Here is an 8,380-nt window from a genome sequence, read left to right as displayed (position 1 = left end):
TCCTAGCGGGTTTCTGGGAATTGTAGTTTGTATCGCCAACGCCTCGAAGGCTCCAACAGTATGAGAAGGGAGGCGTACACTGCTGAGGAAACTGGCGTAGTATTTGGGCGCCAAATTTGAATGACGGTGCGTTAGTCGTCATAAAGTCGTATTCCAATTTAGGAACGAAGGCTATTTTTTAAAAATATTTTTCTGTTTCTACAGACAATGGGGAAAGTTGAGCTTTCAGAGGAAGAAATCGCGACATCTTTGCAGTAATAGGGTAGATTGGACAAAAGGGACTGTTTTCCGAGTATATATATATACATATATATGTTAATACTGGTGATTAAACTGTATAACAGAATCTATCGCTTTTAAATGTCTGTAATCTCATGATCAATTGAATTTGCTTCGTATATAATAATATACACATACAGAAAGGAGTAGTCTAGCACTCCATAGGTCTTAAAAATATTTATTTTCATCATCACTTGCGACCTTTTCCAAGAAAAACAAACAGAAATTGAGTTATATATTTCTTAAAACAATATAAATGTATATGTTTACTGTATGTGTATATGGAAATATGCATTTGCTTTCCCACAAGTTTCTCCATAACAGCTTTTCCTGATTTTATACTGAGGAGTTTTCCTCTACACCTGCTCACACAAGCTGGCTGCAGTATTTCCCACGCTTGTCAGATGGTTAGTTTAAATCACGGCCCCCATTATGTTCTTTATCTTATCAACCAAGGTGAGTCACCCCGATACCAAAAAGGGGACTCATTTTCCATCTTTTTTCTGACTTAAGCTGGCCATAAACGCACCCATATGATATGAAAGGTTAGAAGATTTTGATTGGAGGTAAAATTTTTTATTGATTCTACCTCCATATCTGACGATTTAGCCCTGAACATCAGTGGAGGGTGGGAACGATCTTTTGACCTGAATACCTTGAGGCACTTCCATAGTTTTCAGTTCTACGGGTTTTCCCTGGAGTTACGTGATTCAGACACTCTGTCCCTGTCTCCTGTATCTCTATGGTAGCCCCCATTTTGCTAAACTGCTCATGTGGAATAAGCTTTCTTCACCTAGGAAAACCATGTGCATTGAGCAGCCAATGATGTCAGAGGGGCTGCATGCACAGAGCCATTCCTGGGTCCCAGATTTCTGTTATATTTTATTTTGAAATTTCACATGGGGCTAGTCATATTCTTTATTTCCCAGGGTGCCAGTCATGTGACCTGTGTTCTGATAAACTTTCAGTCACACTTTACTGCTGAGCTGCAACTTAAAAGTTATATCACCCCCCTCCCAGTAGCTGATCAGCAGAACAATGGGAAGGGAGCAAGATAGCAGCTCCCAGAAGAAATCAGAATAGCACTCAATAGGAAGAAATCCAAGTCCAGCTGGGGACTCCTCCAGTTACATGGGCGTAGAAGAAACAATAGGTCATCTGAAGGTAGTTCTAGTATGTAGTGCTGGCTCCTTCTGAAAGCTCAGGCACAATGCACTGAGATGGCTGGGCTGCCTACACACCAATATTACAACTAAAAAAATACATTTGTTGTTTCAACAACTGGCCTTCCTATACTTTTATCTTTTTTACCAGCCCTACTAGTGGGGTAATAACTCCTCTCTACCTCCTTGTGGGGGCACCAGACTGTTTTTACTTCCTGCTTTACAGTGCTACAATGCCTTGTAACGCATGCTGCCCCCACTAACTAAATTTAGCTTTAGTTTTCATTGAGTCTTGAAACTCGTTCTAGAACATCCTTCTGGGACATCCACTCAAATGCCCCCATCTGTGTACAACCCATATTTATTATTCTAAATATAAATATTTATTGTTCATCCCTCTCATGTCTGAAATTCGAGAATTGTGAATGTCTTGTTTTAAAATGAAAAAAACAAAAAGGAATTTCTTTAGTTACTAATTAGACTTTCTGAGCACTGACCAGGCCCAGACTGACAATTTCAGATTCTGTCAAATGCAAGGAACAGTGCTGTAAAATGCCATACACAGTCACTTGCTATTGGGCCTGTGGTGGGCTGTCTGGCTCTTTGTACTTGGTGTGAAGGCCTATTTTGTATTTTAGCCTGACAATTCTATTTTGCTGTAAATGACTAAAATGGACAAATCACTCTTTAAGGTGAAGATCACATGTTACCAATATGACAATCTCCCCATATCATATATCCTTGTCCCTGTACATAAGAAAATGTGCCAGTCCCCATACATCTCGTTCCTAACCTTTTGTAGATTTGAACTGACTTCTGCATGTACTGCTGATACTATGCAACATTTCGTGTCAAATTTGCAAGTAAATAAGCTGCTGCCACCCCACATGCTCTGGTTAAGGTATAAGAGGCAAATCTGTAGTAATAAGTCAAATCTTCTGGACTAGCTGTGTTTCTCTTGAAGAGGTTTCACCAGTCACTCGACTGACTTTCTCAGTTAGAATGAATGGGCGTGTGGATGCAGCTGGACAGCCAACAGTAATGGGGGCAGGATACAGGTGGGGGCAGGATTGGTAGGATGTTAACACATGCTTCTGTTTGTTTCATGGGACTGGAATCTAATTTAGGCTTTACTGTTTACACAATGATCCCCAACCAGTGGCTCGTGGGCAACATGTTGCTCGCCAACCCTTTGATGTTGCTCCCAGTGGCTTCAAAGCAGGTGCTTATTTTTGAATTTCTGGTTAGGAGGCAAGTTTTGATTGCATTAAACCAAGTATAATTGCCAAACAGAGCCTTCTGAAGGCAACATAGGGCTGTCAGATAAATGGTTGGGGATACCTGGTTTAACGGATACATGCTGGCCTTGCTCACAACCAATTCTAAAAACTATTATACTTATTACCCAGAAGTCCAGTTTACTTCTTTAATGGTGTCCTGCTCCCCTCAGCTGAAGGTGTGGATCTTTGCATACTGGTGAGCTTTTGTACTGTATATATATATATATATATATAAACAAAACCAGAACAAGGTGATAGTAAAGCTGGGCTCCAATTAGGCTCGGGCGGAATCCTTCAGTCAAAGACAAAATGTCCTCAGTGCCTTAAGCTAATAAAAATGCCTACCCCTTTATACTAAATAGGGATTGTTTGACCATATATTGCAATATATTTAAGATGGCCAGCTATGTCAAAGTCATCCCTGGTCTGGCTAGTCCTACACTCACTTTAATATTATTCATTTTATTTAATTACAGTATAGAAACATAATTAAAATATTAATAGGGATTAGCAATTCAGTTTCAGTTTAACCCTAAATAATACTTGAAACAAAAAGCCTTATTAGCATTTCTTAAGTAAGTAAAACACTGAATAAATTGAATTTCACTGTTTTTCAAACAAAAAAGGGTATGTTATACATAATTACATAGGGTTGAAAAAAGAGTCCATCAAGTTCAACCCTTCCAAGTAACCCGAGCACACACAAACCTATACTGACCTATCTATACACTCACATACATAAACCATATATACCAACATCAATACTAACTAGATTTTAGTCAATAGCCTTGGATATTATTCTTATTCAAGAAATCATCTAAGCCCTTCTTAATTTTTATCAATAGCGTGCACATGCGCACACACCAGGAGCATCTGGTTGCCATGGCGATGCAGCCAACAGGAGAACTCTGCTCTGTGACATGCAGACCCAGCAAGTTTAATAGTGTGCTTAATAGATTTTGACTTTCCTTGTCCTTTAAAGGAGAAGGAAAGGCATTTTGGCATTTTAAAGTAGAAGGAAAGTCATTTTGGCATTTTACTGCCAATAGATTTGCCACATTAGTGCCACCTACAACGCTATATTTTTTCAGCAGAAAGCTTTAGTAAAGAGCCCTAGAAGCTACCTCTGATAGCAGCTGCCATTTTAGCTTGATCTTGGTAGCTTCCTGCTGCAGTTATAGCCACTGGAAGCTCAGATCACACAGAGGAAGAACATGTTCCCAAAAAAGGAGACAAGAAATCCAGTGTTTCTTTTGATGGAGGTCTCAGTGCAGCATTTCTGTGAGTGCTTATGTTAGTTACTTAGTTTTTACCTTTGCTTCTCCTTTAATGCCTAAAAGATTAGCCACATCAGTGCCACCTATGTTTAGTCTGCAGAAAGCTTTACCATACCAGCACTAGATACTCCATCAGTTTGTTTAAGATAGCAGCTGCCATTTTAGCTTGGTCTCAGTAGCTTATGTGCTTAAGCTCTAGCCCTTGGTAGCTCAGATCACACATTCTGATGGGAGAGTGGGGTGAGGGAGTGAGTTTTATGAATTCTTATGGGAGGGTGGATCAGGAGATGGCAGCGATGAGAGAGCTGCGCAGACTCCAGCCCTGGGAATGAAGGATTTTTCTAAAAGAAGAGGAGGTTTGATACAGAAGAACATGTTTACACAAAAGAAGACAAGGAATCCTGTGTTTCTTTTGATAGAGGACATTCTGTGAATGCTTATGGCTGTATTTACATAGACCTTTCTGATAAAGCTTACTTAGTTTTTACCTTTCCTTCTCTTTTAATGTTTAATTTCATTATTGGTTTGGTTTTTTGATGGTTTTATCCTAATTATTTAGTTAATAATGTTTCAGGTGAAAATATGTCACAAACAAACTCTTGTAGTATTGCATTGATGAATCAACAGATACTACTTTCCATTTTAGTTAATAACACATGTGGTACATACCAGTTGTGACATTAAGGTCAGTGGTTCAAATTTTGACCTAAATGGTAATGAAAGATAGTGTAGGTATTTGCAGAATGGCATTGCTCAGAAGAAGCAGTTGATGAGGTGTATAAGCCTGGCAGCTCATTTATTATCAAGTGGAGTGGTGACAGTCTGTGGAGGTGTAAAACAGTCAATAGAACATTGCAGTAGTCCATTCTTGGCATGAGGAAAATGACACATTAGTGGCATCTTGTCTGATGAATGATCAATAGGATTTAGTCATTGACTAGATATAAGGAGTGGCAAAGAGGGTAGAATAAAATATTACACTGAGGCACAGGGCCTGCACAGAAGGATTTGTTAATTGTAATTATGATTTCTGATTTTCTTGGTGTTGGAAGGGGAAAGAGGACTCTGTTTCTATTAAACAAGTTTCACTTAAGGTACTGCTGTGATATTCAAGTAGGAATGGATAAACATGATGAGACCTGAGTTAAGAGGGTTAGGAGAGGAGAGATATATTTGAATATCGTCAGTATAGAAGTAGTATTATAAACCATTTGAAATAATTACTTGGGCATGGTACAAATTAAATAAAGGGACTAGTAGGGGACATAGAATAGAGTCTTGAGGAAAAAAATAAAAAGATTATTATTTTGAAAAACCCGATTGTTGAAAAAAAAATACCAATTGGTAGCAAGGTGAGGTATTCCATGCAGAAATCCACGCATGAGTTTATTAAACCATCTGTTATTAGCCCCTAATTGTTGAGCCTGCACCTGAGTCATTGCGTCGGGCCAGATGCAGGTACACAAAGCAGATTTCAGTGCGTAGCTGTACAGTATACTTGAACAGTTATGCGTGGAAATGGTCTCCATGTGCTTGCGCTTGGCCCCATGCAGTTGCTTTATCAAAGGATGATAAGAGGAGGTAGTGAAGTTGGAAATGAAGCAGAAGTTTGAGAATATAAAATAAAGGGATTTACAACTTGAATTAGTGGGGGTTATAAGCCAAAGGTGGATGTTACTGTTAATAGGTAAAGTAGCCACCAAAGTCACCAAGAATTACGGAGGGTGTATCAAAGAAAAGAAAATATGGGATTCAAACAGCAAATCTGTCAAACAATTGAGAAGTTGGTCCAGTTGGTCACTATATGATGTGAAGTGAGACAAAAGAAGAGATCCCAATAGAGTGAGCTACAAGGGCAAGAAGTTACAGAAAAGATCAAATGTGCAGTGGGAAAAGGGAAGGAATCATTTCCCACCTCCTACCCTATCTCTCATTCTGGGAATATGACAAAGGTGTAACCCACTCCCCCACAAGACAGGGCAGCAGGTGAGGCAGTGTCTGTAAAACCTTCAAGTTAATAAAGAGCAAGCAAGTTAAAAGAATTGGTTATGAACAAGTCATGGATAGAAGTAAATTTGTTGCAGAGAAAGTGTTCCCGACTACAGTTAAGCGTGGGAATATACAGTGCATATGGTTAGGCCAATTATAAAGCCAAGCAGGGAGTATAGTTTAGTCATACTTGATGATACCATCTTGTATGCAAAGGTTTTTTCCCCAACACCTAAATCCAGTGCAAAAAAAACTGGGTTAGGTCTTTTTCTGTGCTGGAAAGCCTTTCTGGTCTTTAAATCTTATGAACATCCCCTGTCCTCTCATCCTTTATTATCATCATTATTTATTTATAAATGGTCAGCAAGTTATGAAACGCTAACATTATTTATAACTAATATATGTCTTACAATAATTTAACCAACAAGTTAGGATATGATCAGACGGCCCTGCTTGCAAGAACTTACAATCTAAAGGGTTAGGGTACGTTTGAAACATAAGAAACATGGAAACAACTGGTGATTTATGATGTTAATGTCTGATTAATCAACATGCATTGAATAAGCTTTCCTAAATAGGTACAGTAGGCGATAAGGGAGAGTTTGGAAGGAAGGGGAGAGTCTGGTAGCTGGAGGCAGAGAGTTCCAGAGACAGCCAGGAGCCCAAGAGAAGAGTTGCAGTCACATATGGGATGAAATGATGAAAGGAGAAAGAGAGGCGGAGAAGGTCAGAAGTAGAGCATAGGCTAAAAGACAAATGGGAGTCCAAGATATTTCCCAGGCAGTGTGTCTGTGTGGTTGATTTAAAGGTGAGTAATGAATTTAGAGAGATCCAGTTTCAGGTGGTGCTGTGACATCCAGGAGAAGATAGCAGAAAGACAGTCTTTAATGTGGGAAAGGACAAAGGGAAAGAGGTTAGGAGTAGGCAGGCAGATATGGGTGTAATCAGCATAAAGGTGATACTGAAATCCAAATGAATGAATTCATTTTCCTGGAAAAACTGTATAGAGTGAGAACAGCAGAGGGCTTAAAGGAACAGTAACACCAAAAAATGAAAGTGTATAAAAGTAACTAAAATATAATGTGCTGCTGCCCTGCACTGGTAAAAGTTGTGTGTTTACTTCAGAAAGTCTACTATAATTTATATAAATAAGCTGCTATGTAGCCATGGAGGCAGCCATTCAAAGGAGAAAAGGCACAGGCACATAGCAGATAACAGATAAAACACTATTGTATTCTACAGAACTTATCCGTTATCTGCTATGTAACCTGTGCCTTTTCTCCTTTTTTCCAGCTTGAATGGCTGCCCCCGTGGCTACACAGCAGCTTATTATATAAATTATAGTAGTGTTACTGTAGCAAACACACCAGTTTTACCAGTGCAGGGCAACAGTGCATTATATTTTTATTACTTTAAAGCTCTTTCATTTTTTGGTGTTACTGTTCCTTTAAGTCAGAGATGTGAATGGGAGCATAGCATTGATTGGTGGGTTGGGAAAGGTTAACAATACAAGACACTGTGCTTAGATTGAGAAAGAGGGATGGGAGCAAGCAAGAGGATATATGGAGAATAATGGAGAAGAGACAGAAAGAGAAAGCAAGCCGCATAGTAAGCAAGCAGTTATATCTGAATGTCCAGCCTTAACTGGAAGTATTTAAGCCAACTGCTGTCCAACTCTAAAGGTGGCCATACACTGGCTGATTTCAGCTGCCAATATCGGTCCTTTAGACTGATTTGACAGCTTATCTGTCTGTGTATGGGCAATACCAACCAACATCTGGCTTGAAATTGGGCAGATCCTGATTGTGCAGGTCTGAGTTTTCCGTTGGATCGGGGACACATTGGCTCGTTGAATAGAATAGACGGCGCCTAAACCCACAGTTTTTATTCGATCAAATTAACCCAATATCGCCCCTGTAGGTGGGCATATTGGGAGAAGATCCGCTCACCTGGCGACCTTGCCAAACGAGTGGATCTTACAATGCATGGTCATCTTAACTCTATGTGCTTTTGGAAGGCAGGTGTTTGAGGCAGTAGGGCCCCTTTTCAACATAGCTTAATGAATAGCTTGTGCTAACCATGCTTTTTACCCAGTTCTGTGGTTTTCATTTCTTGCACTAAACAAAAGGCAAGGAAGGCAGGACACAACCAAAGCACAAATGCCCCAGGTTGGTATCTCTAATACGGGCTCATATATCGTGGATCCTATCCTGGTGCACAGCTGCAAATCTGAATTCGCCACTACCCGCCTTGCACTGCACCTTCCCCAGACAAGAACAATACTTTGTGCTCCAGGAATGAAGTGTATAGAGAGTTGTGTCTGGCACCTGCCAGAGTAGGAAGGCTTGGACAAAGAAAGCCATGCCAGGAGACAAAAGGGGCTCTGGTTGGT

The 8,380-nt window shown here is 39.8% G+C and overlaps 1 long non-coding RNA gene across 1 annotated transcript; it reads left to right on the top strand.

The window, feature by feature from the left end:
* The first annotated feature begins 33 nt into the window (after window positions 1–33).
* LOC105947228 lies at window positions 34–456 on the top strand. The gene is made up of 2 exons (XR_001170646.3): window positions 34–126; window positions 205–456. It is a non-coding gene; the product is annotated as an uncharacterized LOC105947228 (long non-coding RNA).
* Window positions 457–8,380: the final 7,924 nt, after the last annotated feature.

Source organism: Xenopus tropicalis, chromosome 4 (genome assembly GCF_000004195.4).
Source record: "Xenopus tropicalis strain Nigerian chromosome 4, UCB_Xtro_10.0, whole genome shotgun sequence".
NCBI classification, from domain to species: Eukaryota; Metazoa; Chordata; class Amphibia; order Anura; family Pipidae; genus Xenopus; species Xenopus tropicalis.
The sequence above is the reverse complement of the archived record's forward strand: the minus strand, read 5'-3'. Positions and strand labels throughout refer to the sequence as shown.